The following is a 15282-nucleotide window of genomic DNA, read 5'->3' as shown; positions in this document are numbered from 1 at the left end:
CACAAAACCGCAAAATGCTAGCTGAAACGCTACAGAAAAAGCAGAAAAAGCGTTTCAAAATCTGCTAGCATTTTGTGGATCTGCTAGCGGGTTTTGGTGTGCACCAGGCCTAAATGTGCAGAATCATCATGCAGAAGGTCAGTTTTTTTTTCTGCGTGCGAACAACATATTAAGGCAGAACTAGCACATTGATTAAGGCTTCTTGCACACCAAGACGTTGTGTTAGGTGCCACGTTAAGGTCGCATAACGTACACCTAACACAACGTATGGTGCTGCAAGAGCCGACGGTAGAGTGAGCCGCGTTAGGCGGCTCGATTCCTATAACGTCTCCCAGAGTGGCGCTGACTGGCCGGCGGGACCACGTGATGCGGAGCGAGACACTCCGCATCACGTGGTCCCGCCGGCCAATCAGCTGCCGCCAGTGCAGTGAATATTAAGTAGCCATGTGCGCGACTACTGTAGCTGGCTCTCCCCGCCTCCTCTCCGCCCCCCACTGCGCATGTGCAAACAGTCTAACGCGGCTATAGCCGCTCCAACGCCGTAGCATGCTGCACTTTGCACCGAACGTGCAGCATTACATGTAACGCAACAAGGGCTGTGTGAACAGCCCACTTGTGTTACATTGCTGTGCGTTGGGGGAGCGTTACAGGCGCACTAACGTGCGCCTGTAACGTCTTGGTGTGTAAGCAGCCTAACAGGAGTTCTCAGTTTATCAGAGCAGAAAACGTGCATGAAAACTGTCAAGTGTGTTCCCTGACTCAAGTTAAAGGACAACTGAAAAGAGGTAGATGGAGGTATATGGAGGCGGATATAGATAATTTCTTTTTTCCTTTTAGGGCCTGTTTCTACTAGTCGCGGTGCGATACAATTTTTGCATCGCATCCAAACTGCAACTAATGTAAGTCAGTGGAGTTGTTTCCAGTGATGCGAATTACCCATGTGACGCGGGGGAAATTACGGATAGCATGCTGCAGATTTATACAGCGCGCATCCGAGTCACCATTACCGCTAGTGGGAAGCTGACATCCCGGCGGCCACTGGGAGAACCCACAGCTGGATGTGCTGATTACAATGCATCCAACTGCTAGTGGAAATGTACCCTTCAACAATATCAGTTGCCTGGCAGCCCTGCTAATCCATTTGGCTGCAGTATTGGCTGAATCACACCAGAAACAAGCATGCAGCTAATCCAGCCAGATCTGAGAATATTGTCAGAGCATCTGATCTGCTGCATGCTTGCTCAGGGTCTGCGGCTAATAGTATTAGAGGCAGAGGATCAGCAGGGCTGCCAGGCAACTGGCATTGTTTAAAAAGAAATAAATATGGCAGCCTCCATATACCTCTCACTTCAGTTGTCTGTGATGGCTGCTGCATAGTTCTGGCACATCAGCAGTTACAAAGCCACTAACCTGTCACAGAACAGTGCAGAGGAGACACAGCAGCAAAGTTTGGAGGCAAGTTGTAGTTCTCACACAAGTCTTGTCTGGAGACAGAGAAACCCATAGTCTGGGCTGCAGTGAGACACAGGTGAGGGGTAATCAGCATCACCTGCTAGCCCCGCCCACAGCTTCTCAGCAAGCTTCATGCCCCTGCCCAGAGCTGCAGCACCAGAATAATCCAGGTCACAAGAATGTCCCTATTCTCCAACTCATGTATGCCTCTATTCCACAGAGGGCTCAATTGCAGTTCAGCTGCATGGCTACCACCAAAATACGGCTGCAGTAGTGTCTGAATCACACACCTGAAACAAGCATGCTGCTAATCCTGTCACACTTTAGTCAGAGCACCTGATTTGCATGCTTGTTCAGGGGCTATAGCTGAATATGGCCATACGTGTCTCGAGGTGGCAGCCGGCTGACCATCTGATTCGATAAGTCCATGCCCGATCAACAATGCGAAGAATTTCAGCCCACAAACAGTCGCATGTATTGATTGGCCATGCTGCATGATGTCAGGCCATCATGGTCGATCGTATGCGTGGCGGTAACAATGAGCAATATCGGGACGAACGCAACAGCCCTCCTAGTGTTTAAATGAGCCCACTGTGTATGTATTTCTACATGACCTGTCCTGTCACCCACCGTGCAGTGCCCATCTATCTATGGAATACCCTGGTCTTCTGATAGCGGTATACACACTGCTGGCATGGTGCGTGTGTGACATACGCCGGTGCTGTGTATGGGCACCGCGCAGTCAGGTACACAGGACAAGTCATGTATAAATGCACACATGACTTGACTTGCATGTATACATCAGATGCAGCGGACTTGATCTCATGCTGAAATCAGGAATCAGCCTGTTGTGTATCGGCAGCCGACAGATCTCTCTCTCTCTAAAGGCAGCCACTAATGATACAATTTTATGAACAATCATTTACAAACGATTTTTCGTACGAACGATCGGAAATTAACGTTTGGGACCAGTAATGGACAAAAATCTCCTAACCAATCCAAATTCATGAAATCAATCTGAAAAATGGATCAATTAATTAGTATGAACAGATTGGTTAGGAGATTTTTGTCCGTTAGTGGTGCCAAATGATCATTTCTGATGGTTTGTACAATGAATTTTGCGTAATTTATAGTTCAGAAAATTGTATCGTTAGTGGCCACCTTAATAAGATTCGATCAGAGAGACATTTTTGTCCATATCCCTCGGACTTCAGTTGTTCTTTCAGGCCTCTTTCACAGTGGGACGTTAAAGTCGCACGTTAGAAAAACGTTTTACCGAAGGCTAACGCACAGCAATACAAAGTGATTTCCACAAAACATGCACTGCTGGTGGGCCCCGAGGACAGGGTTGGGGAACACTGCTTCCAGGCTCCCTGCACACTGCATGCCATTCCGATTCCGCTTTGTAATCTGTTTTTACTTCCGATTTTTAATCTTTACTGAATGCTGCGTTTTTTCTGTTGAATGTATTCAGGGAAAATCAGAATTGGAAACTGAATCGGAATTGCAAAACTGATTTGCGGTGTGTAGGGAGCCTCAAAGGGAACTTGAAGTGAGAGTGATCTGGAGGCTGCCATATTTATTTCTTTTTAAACAATACCAGTTGCCTGGCTGTCCTGCTAATCCTCTGACTCAGGTGTGTGATTCAGGGCTCGTTTCCACTATTGCGGTGCGGAATCGCCTGAATTCCACCGCTGATGAAATCGCATGCGGATGCGATTCCCCGTGCGTTTTTTGCCGCGAATTCGCATAGGTGAGGGTATATTCGATTTTAACCATGTCACTGCCTGTGTGAATTTACATTAGTACCTATGCTAATTCGCGGCAAAAAACGCATGGGGAAACCGCATGCGATTTCCCTATTAAATACATTGCATGCGCTTCGCCTGCATTCCACTCGCAGGCGAATTCTGCGGCTCTTTTGTGCGTTTTTCACCGCTGAAAAAAACGCACCTCAACAACGCTACAGTGGAAACAGGCCCATCCACTTGCATTACAGGTGCGAATCTTCGCGATAGTGGAAACGAGCCCTCAGACACTACTGCCGCCAAATAGATGCAAAAGAGATCACCAGGACAGCCAGGCAACTGGTATTATTTAAGGCTGGTTTCACAGTGGGACGTTACAGGCGCACGTTAGAGCAGCCTGTAACGCAGCCCACCGCACAGCAATGAAAAATCAATGAGGCTGTTCACAGTGCGGACGTTGCGTTACATTGTAACGCTGCGTCACAAGACAACGTACTGCATGCAGTACTTTGGACGCGGCTGAGCCGCGTTAGACTGCTTGCACATGCTCAGTAATGTTGGGGAGGAGCGGAGAGCGGCCAGGCACATGGCTAATTAATATGCACTAGTGTTTACTTCCTGGAGCAGCCACTCTGTGCGGCGATTGGCCGGCGGGACCACGTGATGCCGCATGCGCACAAGAGTACGCATCACTGACGCCAGAGTGAGCTGCACAACGCGGCTCACTCTGACGTCCAGATCCAGCACCACCAGGCGTTGAGTTAGGGGGACGTTATGCGACCTTAACGCCCCCTCTAACGCAACGTCCTGGTGTGAAATTAGCCTAAAAGGAAATAAATATGGCAGACACCATATCCCTCTCACTTAAGGTTCCCTATAAGATGAAAATGGCAGGACGTGATTAGTGAACAACTATATGGCTTAAACGGGTGTGCGGAATTAAACGTTACCGCCGAGATCCTCAGCCCACCCCCAGCACGTTGCCGGTCATTCTCGGCCTGCAAATTGCCCATTTAGTTCGAACCTCACAGACTGAATGGCGCAGCTTGCTCTCGCCTACCCTAATCGCTGCGCTAGTTCATAACTCATTTGTGCCCAAGTATCCCAGACTCCCTCCCGGTCTGCGGCAGAGGAGGGCGCAGGGATGAAGTGCCCAGATGCCAGACAATATGCGCCGCGCACTTTGTATGAAACAAATATGTTCCGGCGAGAGGTGCCGACTCTGGGGAGACTATTATCTTCACGCGGAGAAAATAAAATTTCACGCACCGCTCCACCGCCAACGTGGCCTGCTGTGTCAGCGTCTCATGGGGCGGCTGCAGGAGAGGAGGAGCGGGGTTTCCTTTTAATTTATGCCAAGTGACGGGGATAAAGGGCGAGGGCGCTCTTAATTAAAAGCCGGGAGGGATTCATCACTGCGGCTCTGGCAGGAGAGAGATTAATGAATATATCACAATTACATTATTTTTCTGCACGCTGCGTTTCAGTTACCCATTCCAATTTTTTTCCTAGGCTTTGCTTTATGAGGACGGATCAGCTCTGAGTTCTCACGCTGTGTCCCCAAATGTCAGCTGGCCTTAACTCTGCGGCTCACCGAAACCCCGACAGCCCGTGTGCCGCTAGGCCTGCCTGTGTGTGGGCCAACGCTGGGCAAGTTTATATCTTATCAGCTCCATTCAGATTTTATAGGATTTATTCCCTACAGAGACCTGTTCCAGCCTTCTATTACTATATTTGCTGCAAATCCATAGCAGACCCGTCTAAAGCAGGGGTGTAGTGTCAATCTCGAATACAAAGGGCTCTATTCATAAAACGTTACTGCAAGTTTTCCGCTCAAAACAGCGGATTTTCCCGTCCATTTAGCAAAGTGGGCATTCATAAAAGCTGTTCCCGCATGAAAATCTACAATCCCCCAGCAGAGCGAGAAATTTCCGCCTTCTCCAGTGTTTTTCTAGATTTATCTAGAAAAAAGTAACAAAATGACCATTCATAAAGATTAGAGGAAGCGGTATGTGGACGGGAAATACCGCTTCCTCTGATTTTGCGGATTACCGCCAGCTTTCAGCGGGAGATCTCCGCTCTTGCATCGCAGCTGTATGCGGATGGGAAATACCGCTTCCTCGGATGTAGCGAGAAGCCTGCGGATTACATACAAGTGAATGGGACAGACCTCCCAGAGAGAGCAGCGCACGGAGGGACTTTGCCGGCTGAAGTGTTTCCGCATGCCTTCCGACAGCTTACCGCCAGCCTTCAGCGGGAGATCTCCGCTCTTGCATCGCAGCTGGCAAGATTTTTTTGAATGACCACCCAGAAGTGTAAAATACCGCTGCGGTATTTTCCCTCCAGGAGTTTTTTCGCCACAACTTTTTTATGAATAGAGCCCAAAGTGGGCAGAAATTGAGCTCTGGGACCAAGTTGTGGGCCAACCTCGATGTCTAGTGGCCACCTCTCTCCCTTAAAAGTTCCCTGGTTTCTAATAGACCCTTTCTTCCCCTATATGGTTCCCTGGTGTCTAGTGGTCCTCTTCCCTCCCCTATAGAGTTCCCTGGTGTTAAGCGGTCCTTCCTCCCTCATCTAGTGGTTCTACCTCCCTCTCCTATACAATTCCCTGATGTCTAGTGGCCCCCTCCCTCTCCAATACAGTTTCCTGGTGTCTAGTGGCCCCCTCCTTTCCCTATACAGTTCCCTGGTGTCTAGTGGCCCCCTCCTTTCCCTATACAGTTCCCTGGTGTCTAGTGGCCCCCTCCCTCTCCAATACAGTTTCCTGGTATGTAGTGCTTTCCCCTACCATATGGCTTTCTTGGTGATCTAGGGCTTACCCTCCAATATAGTGTCTCTGGTGATGTAGAGTGGGCCAAACATAATGCAAAGTAGGAAAACCACCTAAGGGCCAAATCTGATGGCTCTGAGGGCCAGATTTGGCCCACGGGCCGGAGTTTGACATGTATGGTCTAAAGCCTCATCCACAAGGTACAATTTTCTATCAGATCTATTAGATAATTTCCAACCGGTCCAATCAGATTGCGTTAGATTTTGCAATAGATTTTGGGTACTTATGAAAGCAATAGAAATAGGTATATGCGCTAATGGACAAAAATCTGTTGCCAAGACGTGGTGCACGATTCAATAAAACTGTCAGTTTTGCAAAAAGCACTCCAAAAAAATGTCAGCGCTCATAGGTCAAGAAATCATGAGAAAAGTCACTTATCAGCAATTGAGTACACTTCAGGACACTCCAAATCCCAGGAGACGTTGTATGATGAGACCCACAGACAGGACCAAGCGCCTTATTCAGATCAACACGTCACATATGCAAGAGAGTAGAAAAAGGCACATAGCGTAATCCACTCTTAAGCACTTTGCCCGTCAATGCTCCAGTGTGAACCAAACACCTAAACAATCACTAAAAAAAAAACATGAACCTTCTCATAGACATTCATTGCACAAGCATTTGGTGGGCGATTTTAACAATCGCCTGCGTGTAAAGAATAAAAAAAGCTGAAACCGCCTACAGAGTGAACAAACCCTAAAGTGCTGCAGAAGATGTCAGGGCTATATACCGACAGAATAATAATAATAATGATAATATTAATATCCAGTTTCCGGCACTGTGTCTTATCTTTAGGCCTCTTTCCCACGGACAATTGAACTGTGTGCTCAGCAAGCAGTTACCAGGCAGCAGTGAGCAGTTACCAGGCAGCAGTGAGCAGTTACCAGGCAGCAGTGAGCAGTTACCAGGCTGCAGTGAGCAGTTACCAGGCAGCAGTGAGCAGTTACCAGGCAGCAGTGAGCAGTTACCAGGCAGCAGTGAGCAGTTACCAGGCAGCAGTGAGCAGTTACCATGCAACAGTGAGCAGTTACCAGGCAGCAGCGAGCAGTTACCATGCAGCAGCGAGCATTCACCATGCAGCAGTGACCAGTTAAAAGGCAGCAGTGTGCAGATGTGAGAGTTTGAGAGGTATTTCACTGCCTATCAACTGTCCCTGGAAAAGAGGCCTTAACCTCGGACAGAGATCATCCTTACCCCTCTCGCAGCCCAGAGAAAGAGAGAAGTCTGTAGGGCTGAAGGAAGATATTAGTATGATTCCAGTAAAATAATCTGGATGAGTTTTGGAAACAGACACACAGGCCAGATGACCATCATTTTGCAGTCTGCAAAAATGTCTTTCCTTCTGATGAACGGCATGCTGTTTTTTTCCCCTGACACTGTGCATATTCCTCCATGGTAAGGTAGTGTGATGCGGAGGAAAATGCGTATTCGTACACACACAGGCGCGCAGATAAAAATGTGTTTTTTTTGCGGTTGGTAACAGTGAACACAGCCCAAGGAAGCAGAGTGCATGGAGCGCTATTTCGGAGGATAAGCTGCTGACATAAAATAAGGTAAGATTTGGGCACTGATTATGGAGCCAGCAGATGGTGTATTTCTATCTCTGCCTGGAGACAGGCTTTTAATGACTCACTGCTAATATTTTGGTATAAAATGCTTTGTTGTCATTGATCTCCACTGTCTGCGGGCCATGATTCTGTGCCAGGTGATGGCGCTCTTCCTATACTACGGGCCCTTTCCCTCTAAGAAACGTGACTGCTTGCTGCATCTCTGCCCATTTCCACTACCACAATTTACCACTATCCCATCGCATTCCGTCAGGTGTACCGGACGATTGCGGCGTGTTTGCAATTACCTATGGAAGAACCTCAGCGGGAAAATCCGTTTGAATTCTTGAATTGCAGGGAAAATTGCAAAACACAGCAAGAATGCAGCATGCCGGCGATTGCATTTTTTTTAAAGGAATCCCATAAGTGGAAACACAGCACCTCCATTTATATGTTAATCGCAGTTGTGTACCGATCCCCAAACATGAGCAATCTAATTTTCGGATCAAATCGCACGGCCGTAAGGGCGCTTTCACACTAGGAGCTGATCCCTGCATTTTGAAGGATCGCTTGTAGGATGCGTTTAGAAAGGTAACATGAAAGTCCATTTGACATTTTCCAGAGCATTACGTTGTAACGCGTCTGGGAACTTTGTAACGTCCAGCCGCTGCATTTTACCATCGGGTAAATTAGAACTACCGCCGCTAATCAGCGTCGCACCGCAATTACCCGACATCACGCCGCAGGTCATGATGCGTGCACGACATCTGTTTGTGCATGCGTTCAGTGCAGTTGGCTGACGGTGTAATGGTTAAGGGCTCTGCCTCTGACACAGGAGACCAGGGTTCGAATCTCGGCTCTGCCTGTTCAGTAAGCCAGCACTAATTCAGTAGGAGACCTTTGGCAAGTCTCCCTTACACTGCTACTGCCAATAGAGCGCGCCCTAGTGGCTGCTGCTCTGCTCTGGCGCTTTGAGTCCGCAAGAAGAAAAGCGCAATATAAATGTTATTTGTCTTGTCTTGAAAGAGCCCATAGCCAGTGTTTCTCCAACCTGTCCTGGTGACTCCCCAGTGGTGCATGTTATGCAGGCAGCCTCCCCTATGCACAGGTGGGGTAATTAGTGTCTCAGCTTAGTGGATTCCATGTAGCTGAGACACTAATTATGCCACCTGTGTATAGGTGAGGCTGCCTGGAAAACATGCCCCATTGGGCTCTATTCTCAAAGAGCCAAAAGTACCGCAAAATTTTACCGGTAAATTCCCGCCAGCGGTAAACTCCGCATTTTTTTAGCATTCACTAACATTTTCCGCATGTTTGCCGCATGCGGGAAAAAAGATGCGGAAACAGGCATTATTCATGCGGGAATCATGCGGTAAAAAGGTCGCATGAAAAAGTGTTTAAAAAAAAAAAGTTAAAGTCCACCAAGCACAGCCCTTAAGCCTCCACACTTCATTAAAGTCAATGGGATGCGGAATATATCACCTACTTCTTGTAGGTGATAAAAATTCGGTAATTAACGAAGAAAAGATGCGCCTGAACATCTTTGAGAATTGATCTTTTATTGCGGAAAATACCGACTTTTGCGGAAATTTTACCGCATGAATCCCGCACTTTTATCACACTTTTTCCGCATGCGGAAAAAACATGCGGAACATTTTGAGAATCCCAACTTGCCGGTATTTTGGGTGCAAACTTCCCGCATGTACTTTACCGCATGCGGAAACTCATTGAGAATAGAGCCCATTGGGGAGTCCCGAGGACAGGTTGGAGAAACGCTGACCTAAGCTTTTCTCATTTTTACCTCTCTTTATCATCTGCACACCCTGGTCCTGATTCAGATCATTTTTCTGCGGTGTTTATTCTCAAAAGAAATTTGTCATCTTATCTACAAGATATCTTTTCAGCCACTACCAAAAAAAACGAAAATTGCCTCTCAGCCTTTCAGTCTCCCTCACTGTGACCCGAGCATGAAAAAAAAATGGCCATAAAATTCCAGTTTTCAAAAACTCTGGATCAATCGTGGGTTTCACATGATGATTTTGTTGTCTATGCATGATTTTAGGAAACCAATTGTTGTTTACAACAGAATACCCGCTGTCAGTGAGGGTAGGTTGATGGATCTCTGCCGTCTTTACCTGTATAACACAATGGGCTCTATTCTCAAAGAGTCAAAAGTTCCTCAAAATTTTACCGCTATATTTCCGCCAGCGGTAAACCCCGCATTTTTTCCACATTCACTAATATTTTCCGCATGTTTTCCGCATGCGGAAAAAAAGATGCGGAAACAGTTATCATTCATGCGGTAAAAAGGTCGCATGAAAAAGTGTTTAAAAAAAAAAGAAGTAAGTCCAGCAAGCACAGCCCTTAAAGTGGACCCAAATTAAAAAATACAAGATTTCAGAAATAAAATCTATTTTCTAAATTATAATAATAAAAAGCAGCCTTTTTTCAGCTGCATGATGACAAATATAAAATATTTTACATTTATTGGAGGAACCCCACCCTTCCTTTCATATTGCTGGGACAGAATCTGGCAGACTGGTGGAGTAGGGGGTGTCAGGCAATGGAGGAATTGCTAATGGCTGCCACCTGTATAACCCTAGTTATGCAAAGAGAAGGGTGAAAAGCATGCACTGAAATGCTCATAGGATTGAAGGAGTGTTTATTTATCTTTGTATGTGTCAGAGTGCTGCAACTAAATATTTTTAATTAAAAAAATGTTTGGTTTGGGTCCGCTTTAAGCCACCAGACTTCATTAAAGTCAATGGGATGCGGAATATATCACCTACTACTTGTAGGTGATAAAAAATCGGTAATTAACGACGAAATGATGCGCCTGAACATTTTTGAGAATTGATCTTTTATTGCGGAAAATACCGACTTTTATCCTGCACTTTTACCACACTTTTTCCGCATGCGGAAAAAACATGCGGAACATTTTGAAAATTTCAATGTGGCGGTGTTTTGGCCGGTAACTTCCCGCATGCACTTTACCGCATGCGGGAAGTCTTTGAGACTAGAGCCCAATGGGGTTGATATTACCGCTACTACTGGCAGCGTGTATTGCAAGTTGCGCTATTAGCGGTTCCTGCAATACTCAAGTAAGATGAGCGTTACTAACGGTAATGCCCGCCAGTAACGCGTGCAACGCTTGTGCTACGTGTGTACCTCATGACCCGCAAATAGCGTAATTCGCGGTACACTCTGCCGGTGATAGCGGTAATTTCACTGTGCGCTTTCTGTGCACGGTAATATTACCGCACTTGTGCGTCCCTTATTCTATTCCCTTTTTTTCCCTAAGTTTTCTCCTAGGAGATGATTTTTCATCTTCTCTTTAAAATAACGGTTCTTTTCCGTTAGCCGGGCGCATCCTCTAGATGGCGATAGAACTCCAGCAGAGTTATATCTTTCCCTACTATCCATGGCGGCCTGGAGGGGGAATAGTAATTATCACCACCTAGAGGATGCGCCCAGCTAATGGATAAGTACCCAAATAACTTTGAGTTTTTTTTTTTTTTTTTTGTATTTTCTTGCTTGCCGGTAGCTTGAAAGGCCTTTTTATTGATACGGTGTGAATATATCTTATACCTAGGAGAAAAAACAGGCAAACTAGTGAATTGAATAACGGCCAATGTATGTGAATCACTCATGTACGGTAATTGTTTGAAAATTATATTACAAATGATTGTTTACATGACAAAGTGACCAGAGGAAGAGATGGGGAGTTCTGCGCACAGCGCTTGACTTGTACCAGCGACCTGACAAACGCTGGATCTGACCTTGCGCTCTGGAACATGTCTTCATTGAAGTATGGATCTGTTGTGCCGTACTTGTCAAGTGGAGAGAAAATCTTAGTAAATCCATACTGGTCCTGCGAGGCCGAGTTATCCGCATTCCAGCAAATCTCTCCACTTGACAAACCAGCTCTTAGGAATAAACTGGGATTTGGAAGAAGTCTCTCGCTGGAGAGCTGCTGTCAGGATCCGGAGTATATGGTCAGGGGAGCCATCTTGCTTTATGCCAGGGAGCGCTGTGCTTAAGACCACGGCGCTTAGTAACCTTCCAGAGGCCAAGGGTGAGCTGTACCCAACAACAGCCAATAAGAAGCCAGCTTTAAGCAAAAATAAATGTATGAGCTGAATTGTGTTGTACGGATAATAAATATAACATTAGTAGCAAAGAAGACTCATGTTAATTTCCAGTACAGGAAGAGTTAAAAACAAATTGATAAGGTTTTACTGCAGGAGAGTTCAAAGGGTCATTATTTCTGATTAGTTTTACAGCTTAAAATACAGAGTGTGGATTCTAAAGTGCAACTGTGAAAGTCTGATGCAATGTTATAAATAAAGCTATGTAACTGAAAATAAAAATGAGATCCTCTTCTTTACTACTAATGTTCTATTTATCATCCATACTACTCATACAATTCCTCCTCTCATAAGATTATTTTTGCTTCAGACTTGCTTTATTATTAAAGTGTACCTGAGATATAAGGATATGAAAATTGTATACATACCTGGGGCTTCCTCCAGCCCCCTCTGCACCGATCGCTCCCTCTGCGTCCTCTTCCGCCTCTTTGCTTGCCCGGTAGAAGCCCCGGTAGCTTAGCCAGTCGGCACAGGCTCAGTTCGCCTGTGCACACATCCCTGCTTCCCGTGGCTGGCAGCATTCTGAGCCTGCACAGTAGTTTCCCCGGCCACGAGAGCGTGGTGGAGCAGGAGCACGCAGCCGGGCCACGCATGCGCAGTATGCCCCAACTGGCCAAGCCACTGGGGCTTCTTACCAGGCAAGCAAAGAGGTGGAGGAGAACACAGAGGGACCGATCGGTGCAGAGGGGGCTGGAGGAAGCCCCAGGTATGTTTAAAACTTTTATATCCTTAAATCTCATGTTACCTTTAAGTTTATGGCTAGCAAAGTGCTGAAAAGTCTGTAATGGGTCACTCTCTTTTACATACCATACTTTGCATTATTAAAGACGCATTGGAAGATTAAAAAAAAAAATGTACATCACCCGTTTTACAGAATATGCAGCATAACAGTATTCATTTTTTAGAATGTGTGTTATATACTAAGAGAGACACAAGGACACAAGGTGGCAGAGTGTATTACTGTCAAGAGCATTTCTGCACTTCCTGCTGTTCTATCTTTGCCGTTCCTGTTCTCTCTTTACTCTATGTCACCATGTGATTTTGCCTTTAATATTGAGCTGAGCAGAAAATTTACCAAAAATGCAAATTAATTTCTACTCCTTGGGGTTGGAGGGGGCGGAGCAGGAGGAGGAAGAACAATGGGGTCAGGTTATATAATTCAGCATGCCACCAAAATATCAGGGCTGCTGAAAACACAATAAATTCTCACAAAGGTGGTCTTCTGCAGGGAGGGTGAATTGCAATCCATTCTATGCCTCTCTATACAGAGCAGCAGGAAGTTTGCAGGCCACACCCCCTCTTCCAGAAGGAAACAGGAGTAAAAACTTGAGGATTCTGAAGTAAAGGAGCAGCAGGTAACATGACCACAATATATCTGCACAAATTGCTGGTAAACCGGACATACACACACGTGACCCATAGCCTTCTCCGATCTCTTCAAGGGTCAAAAGCAATAAAGAATTACAACTGCATTCATGCTCCCAGAGGGTGGTTTAGATTTGATTTAGAATTTTATTTTTCTTAATTGGCTTATCCATTCAGCCTCAAATACATCATCTTTTCCCCATCTTTCCACCTTTATCCATCTCGCTGTGGCCGGCCCTCCCCCTCCCGCTGCCCTCACCATCCGCCTGACGAAAGTAATTGCCTGAAATTGTCATAATGACACGGATAATGAAAATAATAAGGCTCTTTTATTACAGGGGATGCCCATCAGAGCCCGCCAATGCGGCGGTCCCTTGTCATTGTGCTAGAGGGGGGTGTTAATGCCAACAGAGGCGCACATCTCTCCTAATCGCAGCCGCAAGAATAGAGGGATATTTAAAAAGACTAATAATCATCGAGCGCGGGCAGCCGGCAGGAGAGAACGCCGGCAACGGCAGCATTTTCCGACAGTTAACATCGAAATGACTCACTGCGCAATCACATCGAACTGCAGTAATCATCATCCGTTAATACAGTCATTGTGCTCACATATAGGAGGCGGGCCAGGCTGGGAGCTGTGCAGGACAGGTAACACGCTAACAGGAAGAGAGCCACGACCTTCCTATAGAGACCTCCATATAGGAGGCGGGCCAGACTGGTGCTGTGCAGGACAGGTAACACGCTAACAGGAAGAGCGCCACCACCTTCCTATAGAGACCTCCATATAGGAGGCGGGCCAGGCTGGGAGCTGTGCAGGACAGGTAACACGCTAACAGGAAGAGAGCCACGACCTTCCTATAGAGACCTCCATATAGGAGGCGGGCCAGGCTGGGAGCTGTGCAGGACGGGTAACACACTAACAGGAAGAGAGCCACGACCTTCCTATAGAGACCTCCATATAGGAGCTGGGATGAGATGGGAGCTGTGCAGGACGGGTAACACACTAACAGGAAGAGCGCCACACCCTTCCTATAGAGACCTCCATATAGGAGGCGGGCCAGGCTGGGAGCTGTGCAGGACGGGTAACACACTAACCGGAAGAGAGCCAAGACCTTCCTATAGAGACCTCCACATAGGAGGCAGGCCAGGCTGGGAGCTGTGCAGGACAGGTAACACGCTAACAGGAAGAGAGCCACGACCTTCCTATAGAGACCTCCACATAGGAGGCAGGCCAGGCTGGGAGCTGTGCAGGACAGGTAACACGCTAACAGGAAGAGAGCCACGACCTTCCTATAGAGACCTCCATATAGGAGGCGGGCCAGGCTGGGAGCTGTGCAGGACAGGTAACACACTAACAGGAAGAGAGCCACGACCTTCCTATAGAGACCTCCATATAGGAGCTGGGATGAGATGGGAGCTGTGCAGGACGGGTAACACACTAACAGGAAGAGAGCCACGACCTTCCTATAGAGACCTCCATATAGGAGCTGGGATGAGATGGGAGCTGTGCAGGACAGGTAACACACTAACAGGAAGAGAGCCACGCCCTTCCTATAGAGACCTCCATATAGGAGGCGGGCCAGGCTGGGAGCTGTGCAGGACGGGTAACACACTAACCGGAAGAGAGCCAAGACCTTCCTATAGAGACCTCCATATAGGAGACGGGCCAGGCTGGGAGCTGTGCAGGACGGGTAACACACTAACAGGAAGAGAGCCAAGACCTTTCTATAGAGACCTCCATATAGGAGACGGGCCAGGCTGGGAGCTGTGCAGGACGGGTAACACACTAACAGGAAGAGAGCCACGACCTTCCTATAGAGACCTCCATATAGGAGACGGGCCAGGCTGGGAGCTGTGCAGGACGGGTAACACACTAACAGGAAGAGAGCCACATCCTTCCTATAGAGACCTCCATATAGGAGGTGGGCCAGGCTGGGAGCTGTGCAGGACGGGTAACACACTAACCGGAAGAGAGCCATGACCTTCCTATAGAGACCTCCATATAGGAGACGGGCCAGGCTGGGAGCTGTGCAGGACAGGTAACGCGCTAACAGGAGGAGAGCCACGACCTTCCTATACAGACCTCCATATAGGAGACGGGCCAGGCTGGAAGCTGTGCAAGACGGGTAACACACTAACAGGAAGAGAGCCACGACCTTCCTATAGAGACCTCCATATAGGAGACGGGCCAG

General features: G+C 47.3%; 1 protein-coding gene across 16 annotated transcripts in view; it reads right to left on the bottom strand.

Annotated features, from left to right (window-relative positions):
* The window catches only part of SDK2 (sidekick cell adhesion molecule 2), a 1552195-nt gene that overhangs the window by 787091 nt on the left and 749822 nt on the right, over positions 1-15282 (bottom strand). The window lies entirely within an intron of this gene.

Source organism: Hyperolius riggenbachi, chromosome 12 (assembly GCF_040937935.1).
Source record: "Hyperolius riggenbachi isolate aHypRig1 chromosome 12, aHypRig1.pri, whole genome shotgun sequence".
In the NCBI taxonomy this organism is placed as follows: domain Eukaryota; kingdom Metazoa; phylum Chordata; class Amphibia; order Anura; family Hyperoliidae; genus Hyperolius; species Hyperolius riggenbachi.
The sequence above is the reverse complement of the archived record's forward strand: the minus strand, read 5'-3'. Positions and strand labels throughout refer to the sequence as shown.